This window comes from Cygnus olor, chromosome 1 (assembly GCF_009769625.2).
Source record: "Cygnus olor isolate bCygOlo1 chromosome 1, bCygOlo1.pri.v2, whole genome shotgun sequence".
NCBI lineage: Eukaryota > Metazoa > Chordata > Aves > Anseriformes > Anatidae > Cygnus > Cygnus olor.
The window spans coordinates 53,247,167-53,261,172 of NC_049169.1; the positions used below are offsets into that span (position 1 = coordinate 53,247,167).

Genomic DNA, 14,006 nt, shown 5'->3' on the forward strand with positions numbered 1-14,006 from the left:
TAGTTTAAAAGATATTTCACTGAAGTTTAAGGTTGTCAACATTTGTTTGTGATCTTTGGTGTCAAACATCAAGTTTGAGTTTGTGATGGTAAAGTTCTGCATCTGGATCCGTCACTGAACAGTAATGTTGCCAAACAGGCAGGTAAAAAACTGTCACTTACTAGTAGTATTCTTTTCTAAGTTTTGCTAGAAGGATATGATATTTTAGACCATATCAGAAAATACCTTGCAAAATACCTTTTTTACCCATTGAAACAACATCCGTAAGGTAGGCTCCTGAAGAACATCTTCTGTATAGTTGCTCCAAACAAAAGATATTTGAGCTACAAGGAAAGACAAGGCAAGCATAGAAAGAGCAGATGAAGAAATGAGAGCAGATTTGGATACAGATGAGAAGACACACAACATTTTGAAGGAGAGGTGAAATTTCCAGTAGGGCTATAAAGGGAAAATCAGTGATAGTCAAGAATGGAAATAACTTTGCTTGAGAGGAGAAATCTTAGAACAGGGCTTCAGGTGATCAGCTCCTGGTGACAAAAAGAAGGTCAGGTTTCATATTAGCTGGCTGATAAATAGAATATATTAACACTTGCAATACAGGTAATGCATCTGTTCTTATTAATTCAGGGTGAGTCCCAGAGCACAGCAGCAAAACAGGTAGAGTGGAAGTTGTCTTTAAAGTCTTCAGTAAAACCTCAGCCATTTTCCCCATAGTGGTACAGATTCTGCTATACGTACCAGGATAACACTGTGGGCTGAACCACAACTAACCTTTCAAGATCTATACTTTCTGGCTGTATTTAGACTGGGGGGATTTTTGTAATTGTTCTTGCCCTAGAATACATTATAAGTACATTGCTTCTGGCAAGATGGCTTTCTCAGAGCTGTCTTACACCATGGATTATATCCAAATCCCAACTGATTTAGCCACCACAGAGAGAGTTATGTGGAGGTTCTGTGTTACAGAACATCCAAACTTGCCAAGGTAGATGGCACGTTCATCTTGTGCATTCTCTTTTCCTTTGACTGGACCGTGAAGATACTAGTTTTTATACCAACTTCCCAAATGTTTTGTGTTGGAGGTCAGTTTAGAAGAAATGACCATTCTACATCAGAAAAATGCTGCAAAGAACTGAGGAAGGGAGAGGAATACATTTAAGATGAAAAACAGGAGAGCAGATAATAAGGTGTTGGGATACACAGAAATGCTTAGATTAGAGCAGAAATTAGAGTGCAGTTTTGACTAGTGAGAAGTGACAATAAATGTATGTGATCATTACCTCCTAAAGAGACTCTGGAGGATATGATTAGGGAAGCATGACAATGGTGCTACTGTGGAAAAAGCTTTGGGTCACTTATCATAGAATCATAGAATCATAGAATATCCCGAGTTGGAAGGGACCCATAAGGATCATCAAGTCCAACTCCTGGCACCGCACAGGTCTGCCCAAAAGTTTAGACCATGTGACTAAGTGCACAGACCAATCTCTTCTTAAATTCAGACAGGCTTGGTGCAGTGACTACTTCACTGGGGAGCCTGTTCCAGTGTGCGACCACCCTCTCGGTGAAGAACCTCTTCCTGATGTCCAGCCTAAACTTCCCGTGCCTCAGCTTGACACCGTTCCCACAGGTCCTGTCACTGGTGATAACAGAGAAGAGGTAATCTGCCTCTCCACTCCCTCTCGTGAGGAAGTTGTAGACTGTGATGAGGTCCCCCCTCAGCCTCCTCTTCTCCAGGCTGAACAGGCCCAGTGACCTCAGCCGCTCCTCATACGTCTTACCCTCTAGGCCCTTCACCATCTTCGTCGCCCTCCTCTGGACACTCTCCAACAGTTTAATGTCCTTTTTGTACTGTGGTGCCCAGAATGCCCAGAACTGCACACAGAACTCAAGGTGAGGCCGCACCAGCGCAGAGTAGAGGGGGACAATCACTTTCCTCGACCGACTATCAACACCGTGCTTGATGCACCCCAGGACACGGTCGGCCCTCCTGGCTGCCAGGGCACACTGCTGGCTCATATTCAACTTGCTGTCAACCACAACCCCCAGATCCCTCTCTGCGGGGCTGCTCTCCAGCGTCTCATCACCCAGTCTGTACGTATAGCCAGGGTTGCCCCGTCCCAGGTGCAGGACCTGGCACTTGCTTTTGTTAAACTTCATGTGGTTGGTGATCGCCCAGCTCTCCAATCTGTCCAGATCTCTCTGCAAGGCCTTTCCACCCTCATCCGAGTCCACAACTCCTCCGAGTTTAGTGTTGTCGGCAAATTTGCTCAGAACACCTTCTAGTCCTACATCCAAATCATTTATAAAAACATTGAAGAGGACTGGCCCTAAAATGGAGCCTTGAGGGACCCCACTAGTGACCACCCGCCAGCCAGATGTGGCCCCATTTACCACAACCCTTTGAGCCCTGACCGTCAGCCAATTGCTCACCCATCGTATGATGTTTTTGTTTAGCTGTATGCTGGACATTTTGTCCAGTAGGATCCTATGGGAAACCGTGTCAAAAGCTTTGCTGAAGTCCAAAAAGATCACATCAGCTGGTTTCCCTTGATCGACTAGATGGGTGATCTTATCATAAAAGGAAATAAATTTGTTAGGCAGGACCTACCCCTCATGAACCCATGCTGGCTGGGACCAATGACTGCATTGTCCCCCAGGTGCGCTTCAGTAACTTCAGGGATCATCCTCTCCATAATTTTACCAGGCACTGACGTGAGACTGACAGGCCTGTAATTGCTAGGGTCTTCTTTCTTACCCTTCTTGAAAATTGGCGCAACATTTGCCAGCTTCCAGTCCAATGTGACTTCACCAGATTCCCAAGATCGTTGAAAAATCATTGAGAGAGGTCCCGTGATGACGTCAGCCAGCTCTTTAAGCACCCTGGGATGAATCCCATCCGGACCCATGGACTTGTATGGATCCAGGTGGAGCAGCAAATCCTGCACACGTTCAGGGTCGGTTGGGAGTTTGTCATTCCCACCGTCATGGTCCTCCAGCTCAGGGTACCCTGGGTCCCGAAGCCCATCATCAGTGTTGAAGACAGAGGCGAAGAAGGCATTAAACGTCTCTGCTTTGCATATGTCATTGTCTGTGAGGAGACCTTCCCCATCAAGTAGCAGACCTATGTTTTCTTTGGTTCTCTTTTTTCTGTTCACATATCTAAAAAAACCTTTTTTATTGTCTCCCACAGACATGGCCAGCTTCAACTCTAGTTGGGCTTTGGCCACACGAATTTTCTCCCTACAAACACGAACAGCATCCCTATATTCCTTCATCGTTGCCTGACCCTCCTTCCAGCAGCCGTACACTTTCTTTTTTCGCCTTAGCTCCAGTAGAAGATCCCTGGTCAGCCAGGCCGGCCTTCTGCCCCGCTTGCCTGACTTCCGATATTTTGGAATCACCTGATCTTGAGCTTTTAGGAGGCAGTGCTTAAAGATGGACCAGCACTGATGGACACCAATGCCTTCAAAAGTGGTTTCCCGGGGGACCTTGCTGACTAATTCCCTGAGCAGCCTGAAGTCTGCTTTTCCCACATCCAGGGCTGAAGTTTTGGTGGCAGTTTTCCTTCTGTCACCATAAATTCTAAACTCAACCACTTCATGGTCACTATGACCGAGACGGCCGCCAATTGCCACGTCTCCCACAAGACCCTCTCTGTTCTCCAGCAACAGATCTAGGAGGGCGCCTTTCCTAGTTGGCTCCCTTAGCACCTGCACCAAGAAGTTATCATCTAGGTGCTTTATGAACCTCCTGGACTTGCTCGTGTCAGCCATGTGGTGATCCCAGTTGACGTCTGGCAAGTTGAAATCCCCCATTAGGATGAGGGGAGCCGATCTCGAGGCATCTCTTAGTTCTGCAAAGAATAATTCATCAGCGTTGTCGTCCTGGCCAGGTGGTCTGTAATAGACTCTCACAACGACATCCCCTTTATTTGTTCGTCCCTTAATCCTTACCCAGAGGCTCTCAACTTTGCCGTCGCCAACTTAAAGTTCCACACAGTCCAGCCCATTCTTCACATACATCGCCACCCCATCACCTCGCCTACCCTGCCTGTCCCTCTTGAAGAGCCTGTAACCATCTATTGCAACGCACCAGCCACAGGACTCATCCCACCTGGTTTCGCTTATGCTGATGATGTCGTAGCTGTGGGACTGGGCCAAGACTTCCAGCTCATCCATTTTATTCCTCATACTGCGTGTGTTTGTGTAGAAGCGCTTCAAATGCGCCTCCCTACACACAGCACCTTGTGTATCCGACCGAAGGGCCTCACTAGGACACAGTCCCTCTGATTCTAGCACACCATCCCTTAGCTCGTCACCGGCGCGCCTGGTTCTATCCCCTTCCCCCTTTGACTCTAGTTTAAAGTCCTATCTATCAGCCCAGCCAACTCCTGAGCAAAAATCCTCACCCCTCTCTGAGAGAGGCGCATCCCATCTGGTGCCAGCAGGCCCAGGGTCGCATAGACCTTCCCGTGATCAAAAAAACAAAAATTCTGCCGGTTGCACCAGTCCCGAAGCCACGTGTTAATGTGACAAGTCTGCTTGTCAGCATCGATCCCTCCTATCCGAAGGACAGAGGCAAACACAACCTGTGCCCCTGATCCTTTAAGTAGTCGCCCCAAAGCCCTAAAGTCCCTTTTGATCACTCTCAGACTTCTCATTGCTACCTCGTCATTACCAGCCTGAAAGACCAGTAGGGGGTAGTAGTCGGTGGGCTGTACCAGGCGCTTGACTTTCTTAGCGAAGTCTCTCACCCAAGCCCCAGGGAGGCAACAGACTTCCCTGTGGGTAGGGTCTGGTTGGCATATTGGGCCCTCTGTCCCTTTCAAAAGGGAGTCCCCCATGACAATAACCCTTCTTTCTTTTTTGAGAGCTGATGTAGCAATGTGGGGGGTAGGGGACCTTGCCTTAGGCATCCTCACCAACCAGGACGGGCTTTCGCCTGCTTCGTTGTTCTGGTTGTCATGTTCTAGAGCTTCGTACCTGTTATATAAGGGTAGATGGGAAGGTGAGGTGGACAGGGACAGGGCTTGCCTACCCCGCCGAACAGGAACCTGCCTCCATTCCCCGCCTTGGCTTAGGTCCAATCCTGCTGCCTGTCGGGATGAGGGAACTTTTGTCTTCTGCATAGCAGGAGACATTTGTGCTATGGCAGGCTTGTGAGTCTGTCTCAGAGAGGGCAGAGTACACCTCCACCAGTCAATTTCTCTCTCTGACTCCCTGATGCTTCTGAGCCTGCTCACCTCCTCCCGAAGCTCCGCTACCTGGCTGAGCAGCTCTTCAACCTGGGCACACCTCCCACAGGCATACTTCTCGCTGCTGCTGTCGGATACTGACAGAAGACTCGGGCACACCCTGCAGCCCAAGACCTGGATGGCTGTGTGTTTCCCCGAGCCCTCCGTCTGAGTAGCCACATCGGTGACAGCGGCTGGAGAGGCCGCAAGAGATGCGGAGGCCATGGTTTTCTGCCTGGTTGATACCATGGCCAGGTTCCTCGCAGGCAGGTTACAGGTACCGAAGGGAAAGACCGCTGCAAAAGACCAGCAAGGGGCCCTCCCTGCTCGCCCTGCCTGCGCAAACTGCCGCGCAAACTGCCGCGCAAACTGCTGCGCCATGCCCTTCTGACCAGCCCTTACCAGCAGCTCAGAGAGAGACACTTAGAAAAAAATAATGCAATGAGTTGATTTTCAGAGCAATCAATAGGTGTCTGATAGTTGATCAGCTAAATGATTCTTTAGGTTCCATTTAATCTATTGAATGCCTATATTGATCCCCTTTGCTTGTAATGTGACTTCTAGCTCATTTGTTGACATCTGTGTTTAGTCTTGATTTCCGACTGAATCCCACTCTTGAATTCAACACATCTGAAATGATGAGCAGGTGAGCTGGACTCCAGTGAGGAACACCAGGAGGACTGGATTGACTGTAAATCTCTAAAACAACCTGCGGAGACTGCTGTCATGCAGAAGAGTTCATGACATCAACATTTGTCATAGGTGAAAAAACTAACTTAAACTGTGAGTGTTGACAGACAGCAGATAATTGGGAGGAAGGGGAGAAAGTCTGAAACCAAAGCTGACCCCTTGAATAGAAGCCTGTTATTTGTTATCTGCAAATTTTACTGTCTGTTTGTAAATTTTAATAACATCTGGACTAAACCTGAATGTCTTGAATCCTCCAACACATGAGACATGAGACAGAACCACCAGTTAGGACAGTGACTGTCCATTATGCTTCTGTACATAGACTATTCAGATTTGGAAAACTGGAGAATCAGGGCACTGGAAATAAGGGAAGGCTGTAAAGAAGGGTTCATGGAAAGAATTAGTCTCAGAAAGAGAAATGGAATTTGGAAAGAAAATCCTGGCTGGATAAAAGATCCTGGAAGTGGGCAAGATCTTAGAGGTGAGGGAGATGTGTGGAGATGAGCACTAGAGGATACTTGGGGACTGTGGCCAATAACGCTTCAGACTGAGAATGGCAAGAAGCAGCACAGCAAGAACCAAAATTACTGTCTGTCCAAAGTTCCCAGACTAGCAGCGATCTTCCTGGTGGGAAGTCAAGAAGCAGTGAACCTAACAATAGGGGGAAGTAAGGGGAGAAGGCAGGTGAGCATGTGAAATAAGCAAGTAGAATAAAAGCTCTGAACTGCTTGGCTCTTAAATAAACGCAAGTGTCTAGTTTCACTACAGGATTTCCTCCAGTCTGTCTCTCTCATGCCGACCACTCACATTGCAATTAAGCACAGTTCTCCATTTTGCTGTTGATGGATCCCAGTATAGGTGTTAGGCATTTAATTAAGTTTTTATCTGTACCTACATATATATATATATAAGTACAGATCTGTACATATATATATATATATATATATTTGTGTTAGAAGCTCATTCCAAACAAAACATATGTACCATCTTACTTGTGCATCCCAGGGAATAAGACTTGGTTCTAAGATCATCAGCACAGATGAGCTGTGTTTACATCAATACATGAACTGATCTACATCAATACCTGTTGTAGAATGCAGCCCCTAACAGACATGTTCTTCCTTCTATGGCAGATTTTTCCAGCAAAGTGGTTCATTTCAGATCAGAATTGACCACGAATACTTAGTTGTTGTTAACAATGGGGCATCTTGGACCCCAAAACAGGAGCAAGGCAACATAACAGTAAATAAGTACATCTAAGGGGGGTACTTCAAAGAATCTGGGTCTGTAGCATTAGTTTCAGTGTGGATACAAGTGATTTTTTAGAGGAATGAACATTTATGTGGCAGTGTTTGGCTCCAGTGTCCCATAATTAGCTAGGAACTGCATGGAAAGAAGAAAGCTTAATACAGAGGTCAGCCACTCTCTCTTTCTTTAATCTTTTTCTTTTTTTTTTTTTTTTTTTTTTCTTTCAGAAAAAGCTGATGAGGCAAAGGACTAAAGACTGAATAGCAGTAATCCAAAAGGTAGAAATTTTTCATAAACATTGTCTACTGAAGCAGAAAAGGCAGTAGGAAGAGATTGAGAGCTGCTATATGGTATGTTAACAGAAACTGAAAGGTGTTACATTGTCACCCACACAAGAGCAGCTCATTTGTTCATATATATACCTATGGCTGCTAACCATCAAAGTGTACAGGTATTGCATAAACACCACAGTGATCTTTAGGCTGTGAATTCCCTTACTGTGGGGCTTCGTTAGCATTTTCAATGTGTTAGGTCTCTCAGCACCAACCACAGAAGTCAGAGTTAGCTCAGACCAGCATATCTGGGTCTGGTCCTAGCTGACCTCCTGTACTCATTTGTTTTAAAGTAGCTCCATCCACAACTTTGTGTTGTTGTTGTTGTGGTTGCTTTTTAATATTTTTCATGGTATTAACATCATGATGAGATGCTGGTGCCACTCTGATCTTTCAGTCAAGGTCAATTTAAACATTTATTAGTTTCTTAGCATAGGGTTATATAAAGTTGTTAATCACCTCAATTCCAACCTCCATAAAACTGGCTGTTCCATACATATATTTTGGCTGATGTTTCAATTCAATGATAACAACATTCTATTTAAAACAAAACAAAACAAAACAAAACAAAACAAAAAAGACAGCACAGGCATGGGTCTCCAAACTGGGTGACATCTTAATATATCAAGCAGACTCTTTATGAGCCAGGCAGATGAAAGTTGTTGTGACTTGATAATGCAAGATCTGGGACAACCACAAAATAAAAAAGTGTTGGTATAGTGAGGATAACATTACAAATCACCTCACAGGGGTGAAATCCTGGGCAAGCTCACATTGCATTCCCTGTTTCAGCTTCCCTTCCATGTATATGTAGACATTAAAGAATTCTCTCTCTCTCTTTTTCTTTTCTTTTTTTTTCTTTTTTTTCTTTTTTTGAGAAATCTAAGCTGTGAAAATTAATGTCAAAGTACTGTGTGCCTACCTTATGTTTCTGCAGTAATTGGACACAGAACATGGTTTATTTATTGCAGGTGTTTTCACTTCAAAGTTGGGACATCACAAGTGTTTAAGATAAAACTAACGTTTGAACCATTCCTTGCAAACTAGCAGCCTCTTTACCACTTGTTCTTTCAGCTGAAAACATATAGCTGGGGTGTGTGTGTGTATATATATATATATGGATATAGAGAGCAGGATTGATTGATCGATCAGCTGAGGATATATATTCTACCTTTATTTTCCTTCATTAGTCTAAACCACTACAAAACTTTACTCTTTCCTTTTCTAAGCTAGTCAGTAACTAAAATTTTCTTCAATATTCCCTGACTACTTTTTTAGTCTTTCTAGCTGCAGCTCAAAGACTTTCCATTTATATAATTCTCTATAATTCCATTCTATAATAGATTTGAACCTTCAAACTTAAGAAAAGCAGCAAGTTAGTACACCAACTTAGACCTTTTTCAGGTTGCTCATGTGGGAGAACTGGCCAGCTGCTTCTGTTCTATCCCATTCTATTCTGTTTTCTTAGAATAATTCTTTGCTGCTCTTTTAAGAAAGTGCACAAAGTATTGTTTTGATTTTCTTTAGAAAGACTGCATTGCTTTTCTTCCAGAACATCTCATCTCATATCACATCCTCCTCAATAAATAAATAAACAAAATTCCCAAACTACTATTGGCCATCCTTTCTTCTGTCTCTTTTTATCTTATTCTGTGCTACTTAACACTGCTAATCAGACCCATCCAGGACAAGTGCAACAAGTAGAGAGAGCTCTATTGGCTTTGGGAATGGTTTAGTGCTAGTACAGGTCCTGAAAATTTATCTAGCAGGAAATGGCTGGTTTTACTGCAAGGCAAGTGAACTGCATATAGGTTTACAGGCTGTTTTTCCCCTTTCTGTCCATAATCACATCTCCATTTTATCAAAAATCAGTTTATTATCCATTTTCTGTCTGATTTTCTAAGGTGACCCTATCAGTTTTGCAGAGAGTTAAGTAGTTATGTAGAGAGAACCTCTGTTTTCCTATATGCTATTCTGAATTTTTGCAGTCTATCTTTGTTTTGAATTATAGCAACCATCAAGATATAGGGAGTTTGCTGTTCCTGCTTGTAGCTTATGTTGCTTGGAACCAATTTGATCCCTTGATAAAATCAGCTCCCATTCAGGATGCTACTGATTTGGATTATGTCCTTCTCTCCAAACAGCTCTCAGTTGCTGAAAAATAGGCTCATAGACAAAACTATTGGATCTAACTCTGCAGGACTGCTAGCTTTCAGGAGTGATAGATTCAGAAGATAAAAAGAAAGTGTGAAGGGAAAAGACTTCTTGCATCTTTTATCTAGTCAGAATTAATAGTATTTTCCATTGGTGCCCAAGCAGAAACTGTTATTCCAGTTATTATACCATTACATCTTTTTTCCCTGAACAGAGTGGGTACTATCTTACATTGTTCCCTTTACGGAGGTTTGCCAAGCATCCTGTTTTGAAAGAGCTGGGTGAAAGCTTCTGGGCCAAATTACTTCCTTAGATAGTCGTATAATGAACAGCAGAAAAAGAAGTTAGATTTTAGTTTGATATTTTCTACATGGTAATTTAAGCTTCATAAAACCTTAGAGGTACACACAAGCAAGCAAAAGTCTTCAGATAACCTTGTCTCTAGACAAGGAAAAAGATTTCTTTCCAGCTCTTTTATCTGCTGTAGTAATGAAACAAGGGTAGCTATTGGCACAACTGTGACCCCAGTGAAGAAAATAGCGTGTGACCTCGTGACTTGTGTTGTCCTTCCCTTCTGCCTGTATTTTTTAATGAGCTTTATCAAGGTGGTATTTTTCTTAACACCTTAAATAGAGGGATCGAGAGACTATGACAGCAAACTGGTTTCCATATTTTATTTTATTTTTTCTCATCATATCACTCATCCTGTAAGAAAAAGATTCAGTTTTGAATGATCAAATCCCATCAGTCAAAAAAATATTGTATGTTAAATTGTGTAGCTGTCAGTTTAAAATTTTTCTGGTGATTTTTGAGCACTGGCATAGCAATGATCAAACAGACTGTGACTTCTCTGTGTACAAAGAGGAAGATTTTTTCCTCATCTTTGTACTAGAATTTCTTATGGAAAAAGTAGCATTGAGCACTCTTCAGAATAATTCTGTTCAAATTTCTCTTCAGAATAGTCTTCAGTGTCTCTTATCTGGAGTTATACCTCCACAAGTCCAGCCTTTGCTCCTTTCTCTTGAGGGGAGAATGGTGGTGGGGAGCAATCGCACAAAGAACAACCAACTGAAATACCTAGTGCTTTGTACTCTCTTTATCTTTCACTGAACGGAACAAAATATAGCCATACATAAAACCTATATAAATCATAAGGCTGCCTGAGGCCAGTTTTTTACTTTTCATTTTCCTTTCCTTTTTCTTTTTTTTTTTTTTTCTCCCTGATTTGTCTTGCTTTACAATGAGCACGCATGCTTCGAGGGATACCACAGGACAAAGAGAATAATTTTTTCCCCATTATTTTTTTGATCTATACTGCACTATCTTCACTTCCCAGTTTCACTCTTCAGTGGGTAAAATGTATAGAGTCTAAATTTCTGAGGAAAGCAGATTAATTGCAAAGATATTTAGTCTCCATAGTAATATTGCATCCTTGTTATTAGAGACGAAAAATCACAGGTGAATAACACAGAAAATTCAAAAGCTTGGACTCTTGTCAATAATAATTCTTAACTTCTTCTCCCCATCTGTTCTTATGTTTTCTTTTGAAGGAAAAATTTGCATTGTTCAAACAAATAAATGATGTTTGATATTAACTTAATATTAATTATTAATTGTTCACAATTATGAGAAACAAATTTATAACAAATATTAAAATATAATTGATGAATTGGTTAAAACACTAGTAAAATATCACCATGTAGTCACAAACGTGTTTTTTTTTTTTAATCAGTTCCCTGGCAGAAGAGAATATTTAAGACAAAAACGTAAGTTTAATATACACAATCCTGGGGACAGAAAAAAGAAGCAGTAATACCCACCCTATATCCTTTTTGATACTTATCATCTGTGCATTACACTCTACCCACTAACACATATTTGCTACTGTTGTCCATGTTGTCTTTTATTTTAAGAAAATAGGAGTTTGAACGTAGCTTTTTATCTCATAGAAAATTCTGGAAATATGAGCAGAATAAAAGGAAGAAAATTCAATTATTCATTCACATTCACATTTATTGAAGATATGCCTTTGTCTGTTAGAAGAAAAAAGAGAAAATTCACACAAAGAGAAGATGCGCTTTGCTTAGATACCTGAATTCCTTCCAACTAGCTGTGACAGCCATGCACACCTTCATATGTACATATGTATACATAGTTTTGGTGGGAAGAAATGAAATAATTATGCAATTCACCATGAAAGCACACTAAACAACTGATGTCCTGGATTCATAACAGGTAATTGTTCACATTGTTCATAGAATAAAGATAAAAAGCCAATGGAAATATTCCAGGCTACGTGAGGACCTCACTTTGAGTTTCTTTCAATGGATTTCAAGAAAGCAAAGATTGCAGCAATTTACCAGTTTCTAAGATCATTTTAAGCACACACAGATCTCTGGAATAGACCTGCTGGTCTATTTGCTATTAAGCTTTTGTTTTATTTTCTTGTTTTAATTTAAATGAGGTAGTAAAAAGGAAAAAAAAACAAGGAAGGGAGGGAAGAAGGGAGGGAGGGAGGAGGGAGGGAGGGAGGGAGGAGGGAGGGAGGAAGGAAGTAAGGGAGGGAGGTAGGGAGGGAGGAAGGAAGAAAGGAAGGGAGGAAGGAAGGAAGGAAGGAAGGATAAGAAAGGAAGAAAAAGAAAGGAAGAAAGAGAAAGAGAGAAAGAGAGAAAGAGAGAAAGAGAGAAAGAGAGAAAGAAAGAAAGAAAGAAAGAAAGAAAGAAAGAAAGAAAGAAGGAAAGAAAAAGAAAAAAAGAAAGAGAAAGAAAAAGAAAGAAAGAAAGAAAGAAAGAAAGAAAGAAAGAAAGAAAGAAAGAAAGGAAGAAAGAAAGAAAGGAAGGAAGAAAGGAAGAAAGAAAAAGGAGGGTATGACACCTACTAATATAACCTATATGTCAACATATATATATTTTTTCCTAATATTGTACTTCAAAAAACATGTATGTTATTTGGCTTTCTGTGACTTTAATTTTCTTCTCCATAGCTCTTTGTTACAGGCTGATAACTGTATTGCAGTAAGGAACAGTATGGAAATTATCACTCATTAAACAGTTGCATGATGTGAAGCCAACAGAGTTATTAAAGAAGCATTGTAAAATGAATTTATTTTGAAGCACAGAATGTTAAAACTAACATTCACTATTTTTTTTTTACTCTGTCCACAATTCTTTTGCAATTTTAAGCTTCCTGGAAGGTGTCATTTTGTTACTGCTTTCTCACCAACCTGGGAAATAAGTTCTTAGCCATAATCACTTGATTTTTGATTGTTTCTCTTATTTTCTGCCATTCAAAGCTGTTATTTTTATTCCTTTTCAGCCTAGAGGTTCAAATACACCTAAACACTATCATTTCACCATAGGGACAAATTGTCTTCTCTCTCACTTGCTTAAGACAATAGTATATCTAGAAATGTTTGATGTGTTTGATGTATTGACCTTGAAAGGAAAAATAGAATGTTTATATTTTATACTACCAGTATTTAATCATCATAATTGGACACAGAATAAAATCCCACAGGCAAGATATTCTGATAATGGGTAATTAATATCCAGTTTTGCATTTTACAGTATAGAAAGCCTATTTGAATGTACATGCAGAATGACAAAGGAGCTAATATGTTCTTACACTTTTTCTCAATATTTTGATTTTAAAATTGTTTATGAACTCCAGCTATTGAGCTTTCAGTCTCACGGGCACATACAGACATACATACTCCTTAAGTAAAAATTAAATAAATAAATAAATAAATAAACCAACTACACCCCCCCCCCCAAAAAAAAAAATTTGCTTCCAACATGGTATTTTGAAGACTTTATGCAGCGGCCATATTCTCAAACTCAAAGAATGACAGTATGAAGGAAACTTTTGAAAAGTAAAAGAAATTTTAAAGATTTTAATTTTATGTCTACACACACACACACACACACACATATGGAACAGGACTTTAAAATTTTGGCATGCTGGAATAATTCTGTCTTCTCTCAGATGAAAATAGATTCTAAGAAAAATACGCAGAGGAAGTTGTATTTCTCTTAAGATTTTGTTCTCCATGCTCCTTTTGCCTTTAGGTCTCAACTGTTATGTATGTTTACTCTAAGTGGACAGGAATTTTCTAATGAATTTATTTTTTGTTGGAAAGAATTCATCAGAAAAAAACATTTTCATGAAAATTTTGTAATTCTCTTCAGAAAAAAACTCTTCTGGGAAAATTTTCCAGTATCCAAGATAACATCTGGGAAAGTGTGTCACATAGAGAGGGTCTGACAGATTGACTAGGGACTTGAGTGCTATGCTTTTGTATCCTACAAGTAAGTATCAGTTTCACTCTAGCATCATCCCTTCTTCTG

General features: G+C 41.0%; 1 long non-coding RNA gene across 1 annotated transcript in view; it reads right to left on the reverse strand.

The window, feature by feature from the left end:
* Positions 1 to 239: 239 nt before the first annotated feature.
* The window catches only part of LOC121077987, a 61,023-nt gene continuing 47,256 nt past the window's right edge, over positions 240 to 14,006 (reverse strand). The window contains exon 3 of the long non-coding RNA XR_005824416.1: positions 240 to 323. This is a non-coding gene — a long non-coding RNA (uncharacterized LOC121077987). The remainder of the gene's footprint in view (positions 324 to 14,006) is intronic.